Here is a 15519-nt window from a genome sequence, read left to right on the forward strand (position 1 = left end):
TGCAAGCTCTCCAGGACAACATAAAATCTGGGGCTCTGTGCTTTCTTTCATTCTGAACAAGTGTTACTGTTTTCTGCACAAAAGCGATTCTGCCAAGCAATGTGAACACTTCTGCTTCCCAGGCACAGAGAAGGTGCTAGCAGGGAATTCTCTGCCTGCTTTTCCCCAGTGCTCTGCAAGCTCTCCAGGACAACATAAAATCTGGGGCTCTGTGCTTTCTTTCGTTCTGAACAAGTGTTACTGTTTTCTGCACAAAAGCGATTCTGCGAAGCAATGTGAACACTTCTGCTTCCCAGGCACAGAGAAGGTGCTAGCAGGGAATTCTCTGCCTGCTTTTCCCCAGTGCTCTGCAAGCTCTCCAGGACAACATAGAATCTGGGGCTCTGTGCTTTCTTTCGTCTGAACAAGTGTTACTGTTTTCTGCACAAAAGCGATTCTGCCAAGCAATGTGAACAGGCACAGAGAAGGTGCTAGCAGGGAATTCTCTGCCTGCCTTTCCCCAGTGCTCTGCAAGCTCTCCAGGACAACATAAAATCTGGGGCTCTGTGCTTTCTTTCGTTCTGAACAAGTGTTAGTGTTTTCTGCACAAAAGCGATTCTGCGAAGCAATGTGAACACTTCTGTTTCCCAGGCACAGAGAAGGTGATAGCAGGGAATTCTCTGCCTGCTTTTCCCCAGTGCTCTGCAAGCTCTCCAGGACAACATAAAATCTGGGGCTCTGTGCTTTCTTTCGTTCTGAACAAGTGTTACTGTTTTCTGCACAAAAGCGATTCTGCGAAGCAATGGGAACACTTCTGTTTCCCAGGCACAGAGAAGGTGCTAGCAGGGAATTCTCTGCCTGCTTTTCCCCAGTGCTCTGCAAGCTCTCCAGGACAACATAAAATCTGGGGCTCTGTGCTTTTTTTCGTCTGAACAAGTGTTACTGTTTTCTGCACAAAAGCGATTCTGCGAAGCAATGTGAACAGGCACAAAGAAGGTGCTAGCAGGGAATTCTCTGCCTGCCTTTCCCCAGTGCTCTGCAAGCTCTCCAGGACAACAGCAAATCTGGGTCTCTGTGCTTTCTTTCATTCTGAACAAGTGTTAGTGTTTTCTGCACAAAAGCGATTCTGCGAAGCAATGGGAACACTTCTGTTTCCCAGGCACAGAGAAGGTGCTAGCAGGGAATTCTCTGCCTGCTTTTCCCCAGTGCTCTGCAAGCTCTCCAGGACAACATAAAATCTGGGGCTCTGTGCTTTCTTTCGTTCTGAACAAGTGTTACTGTTTTCTGCACAAAAGCGATTCTGCGAAGCAATGTGAACACTTCTGCTTCCCAGGCACAGAGAAGGTGCTAGCAGGGAATTCTCTGCCTGCTTTTCCCCAGTGCTCTGCAAGCTCTCCAGGACAACATAAAATCTGGGGCTCTGTGCTTTTTTTCGTCTGAACAAGTGTTACTGTTTTCTACACAAAAGCGATTCTGCGAAGCAATGTGAACAGGCACAAAGAAGGTGCTAGCAGGGAATTCTCTGCCTGCCTTTCCCCAGTGCTCTGCAAGCTCTCTAGGACAACAGCAAATCTGGGGCTCTGTGCTTTCTTTCGTTCTGAACAAGTGTTACTGTTTTCTGCACAAAAGCGATTCTGCGAAGCAATGGGAACACTTCTGTTTCCCAGGCACAGAGAAGGTGCTAGCAGGGAATTCTCTGCCTGCTTTTCCCCAGTGCTCTGCAAGCTCTCCAGGACAACATAAAATCTGGGGCTCTGTGCTTTCTTTCGTTCTGAACAAGTGTTACTGTTTTCTGCACAAAAGCGATTCTGCGAAGCAATGGGAACACTTCTGCTTCCCAGGCACAGAGAAGGTGCTAGCAGGGAATTCTCTGCCTGCTTTTCCCCAGTGCTCTGCAAGCTCTCCAGGACAACATAAAATCTGGGGCTCTGTGCTTTCTTTCGTTCTGAACAAGTGTTACTGTTTTCTGCACAAAAGCGATTCTGCGAAGCAATGTGAACACTTCTGCTTCCCAGGCACAGAGAAGGTGCTAGCAGGGAATTCTCTGCCTGCTTTTCCCCAGTGCTCTGCAAGCTCTCCAGGACAACATAAAATCTGGGGCTCTGTGCTTTATTTCATTCTGAACAAGTGTTACTGTTTTCTGCACAAAAGCGATTCTGCCAAGCAATGTGAACACTTCTGCTTCCCAGGCACAGAGAAGGTGATAGCAGGGAATTCTCTGCCTGCCTTTCCCCAGTGCTCTGCAAGCTCTCCAGGACAACAGCAAATCTGGGGCTCTGTGCTTTCTTTCGTTCTGAACAAGTGTTACTGTTTTCTGCACAAAAGCGATTCTGCGAAGCAATGTGAACACTTCTGCTTCCCAGGCACAGAGAAGGTGCTAGCAGGGAATTCTCTGCCTGCTTTTCCCCAGTGCTCTGCAAGCTCTCCAGGACAACATAGAATCTGGGGCTCTGTGCTTTCTTTCGTCTGAACAAGTGTTACTGTTTTCTGCACAAAAGCGATTCTGCGAAGCAATGTGAACAGGCACAGAGAAGGTGCTAGCAGGGAATTCTCTGCCTGCCTTTCCCCAGTGCTCTGCAAGCTCTCCAGGACAACATAAAATCTGGGGCTCTGTGCTTTCTTTCGTTCTGAACAAGTGTTAGTGTTTTCTGCACAAAAGCGATTCTGCGAAGCAATGTGAACACTTCTGTTTCCCAGGCACAGAGAAGGTGCTAGCAGGGAATTCTCTGCCTGCTTTTCCCCAGTGCTCTGCAAGCTCTCCAGGACAACATAAAATCTGGGGCTCTGTGCTTTCTTTCGTTCTGAACAAGTGTTACTGTTTTCTGCACAAAAGCGATTCTGCGAAGCAATGGGAACACTTCTGTTTCCCAGGCACAGAGAAGGTGCTAGCAGGGAATTCTCTGCCTGCTTTTCCCCAGTGCTCTGCAAGCTCTCCAGGACAACATAAAATCTGGGGCTCTGTGCTTTTTTTCGTCTGAACAAGTGTTACTGTTTTCTGCACAAAAGCGATTCTGCGAAGCAATGTGAACAGGCACAAAGAAGGTGCTAGCAGGGAATTCTCTGCCTGCCTTTCCCCAGTGCTCTGCAAGCTCTCCAGGACAACAGCAAATCTGGGGCTCTGTGCTTTCTTTCATTCTGAACAAGTGTTACTGTTTTCTGCACAAAAGCGATTCTGCGAAGCAATGGGAACACTTCTGTTTCCCAGGCACAGAGAAGGTGCTAGCAGGGAATTCTCTGCCTGCTTTTCCCCAGTGCTCTGCAAGCTCTCCAGGACAACATAAAATCTGGGGCTCTGTGCTTTCTTTCGTTCTGAACAAGTGTTACTGTTTTCTGCACAAAAGCGATTCTGCGAAGCAATGGGAACACTTCTGTTTCCCAGGCACAGAGAAGGTGATAGCAGGGAATTCTCTGCCTGCTTTTCCCCAGTGCTCTGCAAGCTCTCCAGGACAACATAAAATCTGGGGCTCTGTGCTTTCTTTCGTTCTGAACAAGTGTTACTGTTTTCTGCACAAAAGCGATTCTGCGAAGCAATGTAAACACTTCTGCTTCCCAGGCACAGAGAAGGTGCTAGCAGGGAATTCTCTGCCTGCTTTTCCCCAGTGCTCTGCAAGCTCTCCAGGACAACATAAAATCTGGGGCTCTGTGCTTTTTTTCGTCTGAACAAGTGTTACTGTTTTCTGCACAAAAGCGATTCTGCGAAGCAATGTGAACAGGCACAGAGAAGGTGCTAGCAGGGAATTCTCTGCCTGCCTTTCCCCAGTGCTCTGCAAGCTCTCCAGGACAACAGCAAATCTGGGGCTCTGTGCTTTCTTTCGTTCTGAACAAGTGTTAGTGTTTTCTGCACAAAAGCGATTCTGCGAAGCAATGGGAACACTTCTGTTTCCCAGGCACAGAGAAGGTGCTAGCAGGGAATTCTCTGCCTGCTTTTCCCCAGTGCTCTGCAAGCTCTCCAGGACAACATAAAATCTGGGGCTCTGTGCTTTCTTTCGTTCTGAACAAGTGTTATTGTTTTCTGCACAAAAGCGATTCTGCGAAGCAATGTAAACACTTCTGCTTCCCAGGCACAGAGAAGGTGCTAGCAGGGAATTCTCTGCCTGCTTTTCCCCAGTGCTCTGCAAGCTCTCCAGGACAACATAAAATCTGGGGCTCTGTGCTTTTTTTCGTCTGAACAAGTGTTACTGTTTTCTGCACAAAAGCGATTCTGCGAAGCAATGTGAACAGGCACAGAGAAGGTGCTAGCAGGGAATTCTCTGCCTGCCTTTCCCCAGTGCTCTGCAAGCTCTCCAGGACAACAGCAAATCTGGGGCTCTGTGCTTTCTTTCGTTCTGAACAAGTGTTACTGTTTTCTGCACAAAAGCGATTCTGCGAAGCAATGGGAACACTTCTGTTTCCCAGGCACAGAGAAGGTGCTAGCAGGGAATTCTCTGCCTGCTTTTCCCCAGTGCTCTGCAAGCTCTCCAGGACAACATAAAATCTGGGGCTCTGTGCTTTCTTTCGTTCTGAACAAGTGTTACTGTTTTCTGCACAAAAGCGATTCTGCGAAGCAATGTGAACACTTCTGCTTCCCAGGCACAGAGAAGGTGCTAGCAGGGAATTCTCTGCCTGCTTTTCCCCAGTGCTCTGCAAGCTCTCCAGGACAACATAAAATCTGGGGCTCTGTGCTTTCTTTCATTCTGAACAAGTGTTACTGTTTTCTGCACAAAAGCGATTCTGCCAAGCAATGTGAACACTTCTGCTTCCCAGGCACAGAGAAGGTGCTAGCAGGGAATTCTCTGCCTGCTTTTCCCCAGTGCTCTGCAAGCTCTCCAGGACAACATAAAATCTGGGGCTCTGTGCTTTCTTTCGTTCTGAACAAGTGTTACTGTTTTCTGCACAAAAGCGATTCTGCGAAGCAATGTGAACACTTCTGCTTCCCAGGCACAGAGAAGGTGCTAGCAGGGAATTCTCTGCCTGCTTTTCCCCAGTGCTCTGCAAGCTCTCCAGGACAACATAGAATCTGGGGCTCTGTGCTTTCTTTCGTCTGAACAAGTGTTACTGTTTTCTGCACAAAAGCGATTCTGCGAAGCAATGTGAACAGGCACAGAGAAGGTGCTAGCAGGGAATTCTCTGCCTGCCTTTCCCCAGTGCTCTGCAAGCTCTCCAGGACAACATAAAATCTGGGGCTCTGTGCTTTCTTTCGTTCTGAACAAGTGTTAGTGTTTTCTGCACAAAAGCGATTCTGCGAAGCAATGTGAACACTTCTGTTTCCCAGGCACAGAGAAGGTGATAGCAGGGAATTCTCTGCCTGCTTTTCCCCAGTGCTCTGCAAGCTCTCCAGGACAACATAAAATCTGGGGCTCTGTGCTTTCTTTCGTTCTGAACAAGTGTTACTGTTTTCTGCACAAAAGCGATTCTGCGAAGCAATGGGAACACTTCTGTTTCCCAGGCACAGAGAAGGTGCTAGCAGGGAATTCTCTGCCTGCTTTTCCCCAGTGCTCTGCAAGCTCTCCAGGACAACATAAAATCTGGGGCTCTGTGCTTTTTTTCGTCTGAACAAGTGTTACTGTTTTCTGCACAAAAGCGATTCTGCGAAGCAATGTGAACAGGCACAAAGAAGGTGCTAGCAGGGAATTCTCTGCCTGCCTTTCCCCAGTGCTCTGCAAGCTCTCCAGGACAACAGCAAATCTGGGTCTCTGTGCTTTCTTTCATTCTGAACAAGTGTTAGTGTTTTCTGCACAAAAGCGATTCTGCGAAGCAATGGGAACACTTCTGTTTCCCAGGCACAGAGAAGGTGCTAGCAGGGAATTCTCTGCCTGCTTTTCCCCAGTGCTCTGCAAGCTCTCCAGGACAACATAAAATCTGGGGCTCTGTGCTTTCTTTCGTTCTGAACAAGTGTTACTGTTTTCTGCACAAAAGCGATTCTGCGAAGCAATGTGAACACTTCTGCTTCCCAGGCACAGAGAAGGTGCTAGCAGGGAATTCTCTGCCTGCTTTTCCCCAGTGCTCTGCAAGCTCTCCAGGACAACATAAAATCTGGGGCTCTGTGCTTTTTTTCGTCTGAACAAGTGTTACTGTTTTCTACACAAAAGCGATTCTGCGAAGCAATGTGAACAGGCACAAAGAAGGTGCTAGCAGGGAATTCTCTGCCTGCCTTTCCCCAGTGCTCTGCAAGCTCTCTAGGACAACAGCAAATCTGGGGCTCTGTGCTTTCTTTCGTTCTGAACAAGTGTTACTGTTTTCTGCACAAAAGCGATTCTGCGAAGCAATGGGAACACTTCTGTTTCCCAGGCACAGAGAAGGTGCTAGCAGGGAATTCTCTGCCTGCTTTTCCCCAGTGCTCTGCAAGCTCTCCAGGACAACATAAAATCTGGGGCTCTGTGCTTTCTTTCGTTCTGAACAAGTGTTACTGTTTTCTGCACAAAAGCGATTCTGCGAAGCAATGGGAACACTTCTGCTTCCCAGGCACAGAGAAGGTGCTAGCAGGGAATTCTCTGCCTGCTTTTCCCCAGTGCTCTGCAAGCTCTCCAGGACAACATAAAATCTGGGGCTCTGTGCTTTCTTTCGTTCTGAACAAGTGTTACTGTTTTCTGCACAAAAGCGATTCTGCGAAGCAATGTGAACACTTCTGCTTCCCAGGCACAGAGAAGGTGCTAGCAGGGAATTCTCTGCCTGCTTTTCCCCAGTGCTCTGCAAGCTCTCCAGGACAACATAAAATCTGGGGCTCTGTGCTTTATTTCATTCTGAACAAGTGTTACTGTTTTCTGCACAAAAGCGATTCTGCCAAGCAATGTGAACACTTCTGCTTCCCAGGCACAGAGAAGGTGATAGCAGGGAATTCTCTGCCTGCTTTTCCCCAGTGCTCTGCAAGCTCTCCAGGACAACATAAAATCTGGGGCTCTGTGCTTTCTTTCGTTCTGAACAAGTGTTACTGTTTTCTGCACAAAAGCGATTCTGCGAAGCAATGTGAACACTTCTGCTTCCCAGGCACAGAGAAGGTGCTAGCAGGGAATTCTCTGCCTGCTTTTCCCCAGTGCTCTGCAAGCTCTCCAGGACAACATAGAATCTGGGGCTCTGTGCTTTCTTTCGTCTGAACAAGTGTTACTGTTTTCTGCACAAAAGCGATTCTGCGAAGCAATGTGAACAGGCACAGAGAAGGTGCTAGCAGGGAATTCTCTGCCTGCCTTTCCCCAGTGCTCTGCAAGCTCTCCAGGACAACAGCAAATCTGGGGCTCTGTGCTTTCTTTCGTTCTGAACAAGTGTTACTGTTTTCTGCACAAAAGCGATTCTGCGAAGCAATGGGAACACTTCTGTTTCCCAGGCACAGAGAAGGTGCTAGCAGGGAATTCTCTGCCTGCTTTTCCCCAGTGCTCTGCAAGCTCTCCAGGACAACATAAAATCTGGGGCTCTGTGCTTTCTTTCGTTCTGAACAAGTGTTACTGTTTTCTGCACAAAAGCGATTCTGCGAAGCAATGGGAACACTTCTGCTTCCCAGGCACAGAGAAGGTGCTAGCAGGGAATTCTCTGCCTGCTTTTCCCCAGTGCTCTGCAAGCTCTCCAGGACAACATAAAATCTGGGGCTCTGTGCTTTCTTTCGTTCTGAACAAGTGTTACTGTTTTCTGCACAAAAGCGATTCTGCGAAGCAATGTGAACACTTCTGCTTCCCAGGCACAGAGAAGGTGCTAGCAGGGAATTCTCTGCCTGCTTTTCCCCAGTGCTCTGCAAGCTCTCCAGGACAACATAAAATCTGGGGCTCTGTGCTTTTTTTCGTCTGAACAAGTGTTACTGTTTTCTGCACAAAAGCGATTCTGCCAAGCAATGTGAACACTTCTGCTTCCCAGGCACAGAGAAGGTGCTAGCAGGGAATTCTCTGCCTGCTTTTCCCCAGTGCTCTGCAAGCTCTCCAGGACAACATAAAATCTGGGGCTCTGTGCTTTCTTTCGTTCTGAACAAGTCTTACTGTTTTCTGCACAAAAGCGATTCTGCGAAGCAATGTAAACACTTCTGCTTCCCAGGCACAGAGAAGGTGCTAGCAGGGAATTCTCTGCCTGCTTTTCCCCAGTGCTCTGCAAGCTCTCCAGGACAACATAGAATCTGGGGCTCTGTGCTTTCTTTCGTCTGAACAAGTGTTACTGTTTTCTGCACAAAAGCGATTCTGCGAAGCAATGTGAACAGGCACAGAGAAGGTGCTAGCAGGGAATTCTCTGCCTGCCTTTCCCCAGTGCTCTGCAAGCTCTCCAGGACAACATAAAATCTGGGGCTCTGTGCTTTCTTTCGTTCTGAACAAGTGTTAGTGTTTTCTGCACAAAAGCGATTCTGCGAAGCAATGGGAACACTTCTGTTTCCCAGGCACAGAGAAGGTGCTAGCAGGGAATTCTCTGCCTGCTTTTCCCCAGTGCTCTGCAAGCTCTCCAGGACAACATAAAATCTGGGGCTCTGTGCTTTCTTTCGTTCTGAACAAGTGTTACTGTTTTCTGCACAAAAGCGATTCTGCGAAGCAATGGGAACACTTCTGTTTCCCAGGCACAGAGAAGGTGCTAGCAGGGAATTCTCTGCCTGCTTTTCCCCAGTGCTCTGCAAGCTCTCCAGGACAACATAAAATCTGGGGCTCTGTCCTTTTTTTCGTCTGAACAAGTGTTACTGTTTTCTGCACAAAAGCGATTCTGCGAAGCAATGTGAACAGGCACAAAGAAGGTGCTAGCAGGGAATTCTCTGCCTGCCTTTCCCCAGTGCTCTGCAAGCTCTCCAGGACAACAGCAAATCTGGGGCTCTGTGCTTTCTTTCATTCTGAACAAGTGTTACTGTTTTCTGCACAAAAGCGATTCTGCGAAGCAATGGGAACACTTCTGTTTCCCAGGCACAGAGAAGGTGCTAGCAGGGAATTCTCTGCCTGCTTTTCCCCAGTGCTCTGCAAGCTCTCCAGGACAACATAAAATCTGGGGCTCTGTGCTTTCTTTCGTTCTGAACAAGTGTTACTGTTTTCTGCACAAAAGCGATTCTGCGAAGCAATGTGAACACTTCTGCTTCCCAGGCACAGAGAAGGTGCTAGCAGGGAATTCTCTGCCTGCTTTTCCCCAGTGCTCTGCAAGCTCTCCAGGACAACATAAAATCTGGGGCTCTGTGCTTTTTTTCGTCTGAACAAGTGTTACTGTTTTCTGCACAAAAGCGATTCTGCCAAGCAATGTGAACACTTCTGCTTCCCAGGCACAGAGAAGGTGCTAGCAGGGAATTCTCTGCCTGCTTTTCCCCAGTGCTCTGCAAGCTCTCCAGGACAACATAAAATCTGGGGCTCTGTGCTTTCTTTCGTTCTGAACAAGTGTTACTGTTTTCTGCACAAAAGCGATTCTGCGAAGCAATGTGAACACTTCTGCTTCCCAGGCACAGAGAAGGTGCTAGCAGGGAATTCTCTGCCTGCTTTTCCCCAGTGCTCTGCAAGCTCTCCAGGACAACATAGAATCTGGGGCTCTGTGCTTTCTTTCGTCTGAACAAGTGTTACTGTTTTCTGCACAAAAGCGATTCTGCGAAGCAATGTGAACAGGCACAGAGAAGGTGCTAGCAGGGAATTCTCTGCCTGCCTTTCCCCAGTGCTCTGCAAGCTCTCCAGGACAACATAAAATCTGGGGCTCTGTGCTTTCTTTCATTCTGAACAAGTGTTACTGTTTTCTGCACAAAAGCGATTCTGCGAAGCAATGGGAACACTTCTGTTTCCCAGGCACAGAGAAGGTGATAGCAGGGAATTCTCTGCCTGCTTTTCCCCAGTGCTCTGCAAGCTCTCCAGGACAACATAAAATCTGGGGCTCTGTGCTTTCTTTCGTTCTGAACAAGTGTTACTGTTTTCTGCACAAAAGCGATTCTGCGAAGCAATGGGAACACTTCTGTTTCCCAGGCACAGAGAAGGTGCTAGCAGGGAATTCTCTGCCTGCTTTTCCCCAGTGCTCTGCAAGCTCTCCAGGACAACATAAAATCTGGGGCTCTGTGCTTTTTTTCGTCTGAACAAGTGTTACTGTTTTCTGCACAAAAGCGATTCTGCGAAGCAATGTGAACAGGCACAAAGAAGGTGCTAGCAGGGAATTCTCTGCCTGCCTTTCCCCAGTGCTCTGCAAGCTCTCCAGGACAACAGCAAATCTGGGGCTCTGTGCTTTCTTTCATTCTGAACAAGTGTTACTGTTTTCTGCACAAAAGCGATTCTGCGAAGCAATGGGAACACTTCTGTTTCCCAGGCACAGAGAAGGTGCTAGCAGGGAATTCTCTGCCTGCTTTTCCCCAGTGCTCTGCAAGCTCTCCAGGACAACATAAAATCTGGGGCTCTGTGCTTTCTTTCGTTCTGAACAAGTGTTACTGTTTTCTGCACAAAAGCGATTCTGCGAAGCAATGTGAACACTTCTGCTTCCCAGGCACAGAGAAGGTGCTAGCAGGGAATTCTCTGCCTGCCTTTCCCCAGTGCTCTGCAAGCTCTCCAGGACAACATAAAATCTGGGGCTCTGTGCTTTTTTTCGTCTGAACAAGTGTTACTGTTTTCTGCACAAAAGCGATTCTGCGAAGCAATGTGAACAGGCACAAAGAAGGTGCTAGCAGGGAATTCTCTGCCTGCCTTTCCCCAGTGCTCTGCAAGCTCTCTAGGACAACAGCAAATCTGGGGCTCTGTGCTTTCTTTCGTTCTGAACAAGTGTTACTGTTTTCTGCACAAAAGCGATTCTGCGAAGCAATGGGAACACTTCTGTTTCCCAGGCACAGAGAAGGTGCTAGCAGGGAATTCTCTGCCTGCTTTTCCCCAGTGCTCTGCAAGCTCTCCAGGACAACATAAAATCTGGGGCTCTGTGCTTTCTTTCGTTCTGAACAAGTGTTACTGTTTTCTGCAAAAAAGCGATTCTGCGAAGCAATGGGAACACTTCTGCTTCCCAGGCACAGAGAAGGTGCTAGCAGGGAATTCTCTGCCTGCTTTTCCCCAGTGCTCTGCAAGCTCTCCAGGACAACATAAAATCTGGGGCTCTGTGCTTTCTTTCGTTCTGAACAAGTGTTACTGTTTTCTGCACAAAAGCGATTCTGCGAAGCAATGTGAACACTTCTGCTTCCCAGGCACAGAGAAGGTGCTAGCAGGGAATTCTCTGCCTGCTTTTCCCCAGTGCTCTGCAAGCTCTCCAGGACAACATAAAATCTGGGGCTCTGTGCTTTGTTTCGTTCTGAACAAGTGTTACTGTTTTCTGCACAAAAGCGATTCTGCGAAGCAATGTGAACACTTCTGTTTCCCAGGCACAGAGAAGGTGCTAGCAGGGAATTCTCTGCCTGCTTTTCCCCAGTGCTCTGCAAGCTCTCCAGGACAACGTAAAATCTGGGGCTCTGTGCTTTCTTTCGTTCTGAACAAGTGTTACTGTTTTCTGCACAAAAGCGATTCTGCGAAGCAATGTGAACACTTCTGCTTCCCAGGCACAGAGAAGGTGCTAGCAGGGAATTCTCTGCCTGCTTTTCCCCAGTGCTCTGCAAGCTCTCCAGGACAACATAAAATCTGGGGCTCTGTGCTTTTTTTCGTCTGAACAAGTGTTACTGTTTTCTGCACAAAAGCGATTCTGCGAAGCAATGTGAACAGGCACAAAGAAGGTGCTAGCAGGGAATTCTCTGCCTGCCTTTCCCCAGTGCTCTGCAAGCTCTCTAGGACAACAGCAAATCTGGGGCTCTGTGCTTTCTTTCGTTCTGAACAAGTGTTACTGTTTTCTGCACAAAAGCGATTCTGCGAAGCAATGGGAACACTTCTGTTTCCCAGGCACAGAGAAGGTGATAGCAGGGAATTCTCTGCCTGCTTTTCCCCAGTGCTCTGCAAGCTCTCCAGGACAACATAAAATCTGGGGCTCTGTGCTTTCTTTCGTTCTGAACAAGTGTTACTGTTTTCTGCACAAAAGCGATTCTGCGAAGCAATGTGAACACTTCTGCTTCCCAGGCACAGAGAAGGTGCTAGCAGGGAATTCTCTGCCTGCTTTTCCCCAGTGCTCTGCAAGCTCTCCAGGACAACATAAAATCTGGGGCTCTGTGCTTTCTTTCGTCTGAACAAGTGTTACTGTTTTCTGCACAAAAGCGATTCTGTGAAGCAATGGGAACACTTCTGTTTCCCAGGCACAGAGAAGGTGCTAGCAGGGAATTCTCTGCCTGCTTTTCCCCAGTGCTCTGCAAGCTCTCCAGGACAACATAAAATCTGGGGCTCTGTGCTTTCTTTCGTTCTGAACAAGTGTTACTGTTTTCTGCACAAAAGCGATTCTGCGAAGCAATGTGAACACTTCTGCTTCCCAGGCACAGAGAAGGTGCTAGCAGGGAATTCTCTGCCTGCTTTTCCCCAGTGCTCTGCAAGCTCTCCAGCACAACATAAAATCTGGGGCTCTGTGCTTTCTTTCGTCTGAACAAGTGTTACTGTTTTCTGCACAAAAGCGATTCTGCGAAGCAATGTGAACAGGCACAGAGAAGGTGCTAGCAGGGAATTCTCTGCCTGCCTTTCCCCAGTGCTCTGCAAGCTCTCCAGGACAACATAAAATCTGGGGCTCTGTGCTTTCTTTCGTTCTGAACAAGTGTTAGTGTTTTCTGCACAAAAGCGATTCTGCGAAGCAATGGGAACACTTCTGTTTCCCAGGCACAGAGAAGGTGCTAGCAGGGAATTCTCTGCCTGCTTTTCCCCAGTGCTCTGCAAGCTCTCCAGGACAACATAAAATCTGGGGCTCTGTGCTTTCTTTCGTTCTGAACAAGTGTTACTGTTTTCTGCACAAAAGCGATTCTGCGAAGCAATGGGAACACTTCTGTTTCCCAGGCACAGAGAAGGTGCTAGCAGGGAATTCTCTGCCTGCTTTTCCCCAGTGCTCTGCAAGCTCTCCAGGACAACATAAAATCTGGGGCTCTGTCCTTTTTTTCGTCTGAACAAGTGTTACTGTTTTCTGCACAAAAGCGATTCTGCGAAGCAATGTGAACAGGCACAAAGAAGGTGCTAGCAGGGAATTCTCTGCCTGCCTTTCCCCAGTGCTCTGCAAGCTCTCCAGGACAACAGCAAATCTGGGGCTCTGTGCTTTCTTTCATTCTGAACAAGTGTTACTGTTTTCTGCACAAAAGCGATTCTGCGAAGCAATGGGAACACTTCTGTTTCCCAGGCACAGAGAAGGTGCTAGCAGGGAATTCTCTGCCTGCTTTTCCCCAGTGCTCTGCAAGCTCTCCAGGACAACATAAAATCTGGGGCTCTGTGCTTTCTTTCGTTCTGAACAAGTGTTACTGTTTTCTGCACAAAAGCGATTCTGCGAAGCAATGTGAACACTTCTGCTTCCCAGGCACAGAGAAGGTGCTAGCAGGGAATTCTCTGCCTGCTTTTCCCCAGTGCTCTGCAAGCTCTCCAGGACAACATAAAATCTGGGGCTCTGTGCTTTTTTTCGTCTGAACAAGTGTTACTGTTTTCTGCACAAAAGCGATTCTGCCAAGCAATGTGAACACTTCTGCTTCCCAGGCACAGAGAAGGTGCTAGCAGGGAATTCTCTGCCTGCTTTTCCCCAGTGCTCTGCAAGCTCTCCAGGACAACATAAAATCTGGGGCTCTGTGCTTTCTTTCGTTCTGAACAAGTGTTACTGTTTTCTGCACAAAAGCGATTCTGCGAAGCAATGTGAACACTTCTGCTTCCCAGGCACAGAGAAGGTGCTAGCAGGGAATTCTCTGCCTGCTTTTCCCCAGTGCTCTGCAAGCTCTCCAGGACAACATAGAATCTGGGGCTCTGTGCTTTCTTTCGTCTGAACAAGTGTTACTGTTTTCTGCACAAAAGCGATTCTGCGAAGCAATGTGAACAGGCACAGAGAAGGTGCTAGCAGGGAATTCTCTGCCTGCCTTTCCCCAGTGCTCTGCAAGCTCTCCAGGACAACATAAAATCTGGGGCTCTGTGCTTTCTTTCATTCTGAACAAGTGTTACTGTTTTCTGCACAAAAGCGATTCTGCGAAGCAATGGGAACACTTCTGTTTCCCAGGCACAGAGAAGGTGATAGCAGGGAATTCTCTGCCTGCTTTTCCCCAGTGCTCTGCAAGCTCTCCAGGACAACATAAAATCTGGGGCTCTGTGCTTTCTTTCGTTCTGAACAAGTGTTACTGTTTTCTGCACAAAAGCGATTCTGCGAAGCAATGGGAACACTTCTGTTTCCCAGGCACAGAGAAGGTGCTAGCAGGGAATTCTCTGCCTGCTTTTCCCCAGTGCTCTGCAAGCTCTCCAGGACAACATAAAATCTGGGGCTCTGTGCTTTTTTTCGTCTGAACAAGTGTTACTGTTTTCTGCACAAAAGCGATTCTGCGAAGCAATGTGAACAGGCACAAAGAAGGTGCTAGCAGGGAATTCTCTGCCTGCCTTTCCCCAGTGCTCTGCAAGCTCTCCAGGACAACAGCAAATCTGGGGCTCTGTGCTTTCTTTCATTCTGAACAAGTGTTACTGTTTTCTGCACAAAAGCGATTCTGCGAAGCAATGGGAACACTTCTGTTTCCCAGGCACAGAGAAGGTGCTAGCAGGGAATTCTCTGCCTGCTTTTCCCCAGTGCTCTGCAAGCTCTCCAGGACAACATAAAATCTGGGGCTCTGTGCTTTCTTTCGTTCTGAACAAGTGTTACTGTTTTCTGCACAAAAGCGATTCTGCGAAGCAATGTGAACACTTCTGCTTCCCAGGCACAGAGAAGGTGCTAGCAGGGAATTCTCTGCCTGCCTTTCCCCAGTGCTCTGCAAGCTCTCCAGGACAACATAAAATCTGGGGCTCTGTGCTTTTTTTCGTCTGAACAAGTGTTACTGTTTTCTGCACAAAAGCGATTCTGCGAAGCAATGTGAACAGGCACAAAGAAGGTGCTAGCAGGGAATTCTCTGCCTGCCTTTCCCCAGTGCTCTGCAAGCTCTCTAGGACAACAGCAAATCTGGGGCTCTGTGCTTTCTTTCGTTCTGAACAAGTGTTACTGTTTTCTGCACAAAAGCGATTCTGCGAAGCAATGGGAACACTTCTGTTTCCCAGGCACAGAGAAGGTGCTAGCAGGGAATTCTCTGCCTGCTTTTCCCCAGTGCTCTGCAAGCTCTCCAGGACAACATAAAATCTGGGGCTCTGTGCTTTCTTTCGTTCTGAACAAGTGTTACTGTTTTCTGCAAAAAAGCGATTCTGCGAAGCAATGGGAACACTTCTGCTTCCCAGGCACAGAGAAGGTGCTAGCAGGGAATTCTCTGCCTGCTTTTCCCCAGTGCTCTGCAAGCTCTCCAGGACAACATAAAATCTGGGGCTCTGTGCTTTCTTTCGTTCTGAACAAGTGTTACTGTTTTCTGCACAAAAGCGATTCTGCGAAGCAATGTGAACACTTCTGCTTCCCAGGCACAGAGAAGGTGCTAGCAGGGAATTCTCTGCCTGCTTTTCCCCAGTGCTCTGCAAGCTCTCCAGGACAACATAAAATCTGGGGCTCTGTGCTTTGTTTCGTTCTGAACAAGTGTTACTGTTTTCTGCACAAAAGCGATTCTGCGAAGCAATGTGAACACTTCTGTTTCCCAGGCACAGAGAAGGTGCTAGCAGGGAATTCTCTGCCTGCTTTTCCCCAGTG

Source organism: Strix uralensis, chromosome 24 (genome assembly GCF_047716275.1).
Source record: "Strix uralensis isolate ZFMK-TIS-50842 chromosome 24, bStrUra1, whole genome shotgun sequence".
NCBI lineage: Eukaryota > Metazoa > Chordata > Aves > Strigiformes > Strigidae > Strix > Strix uralensis.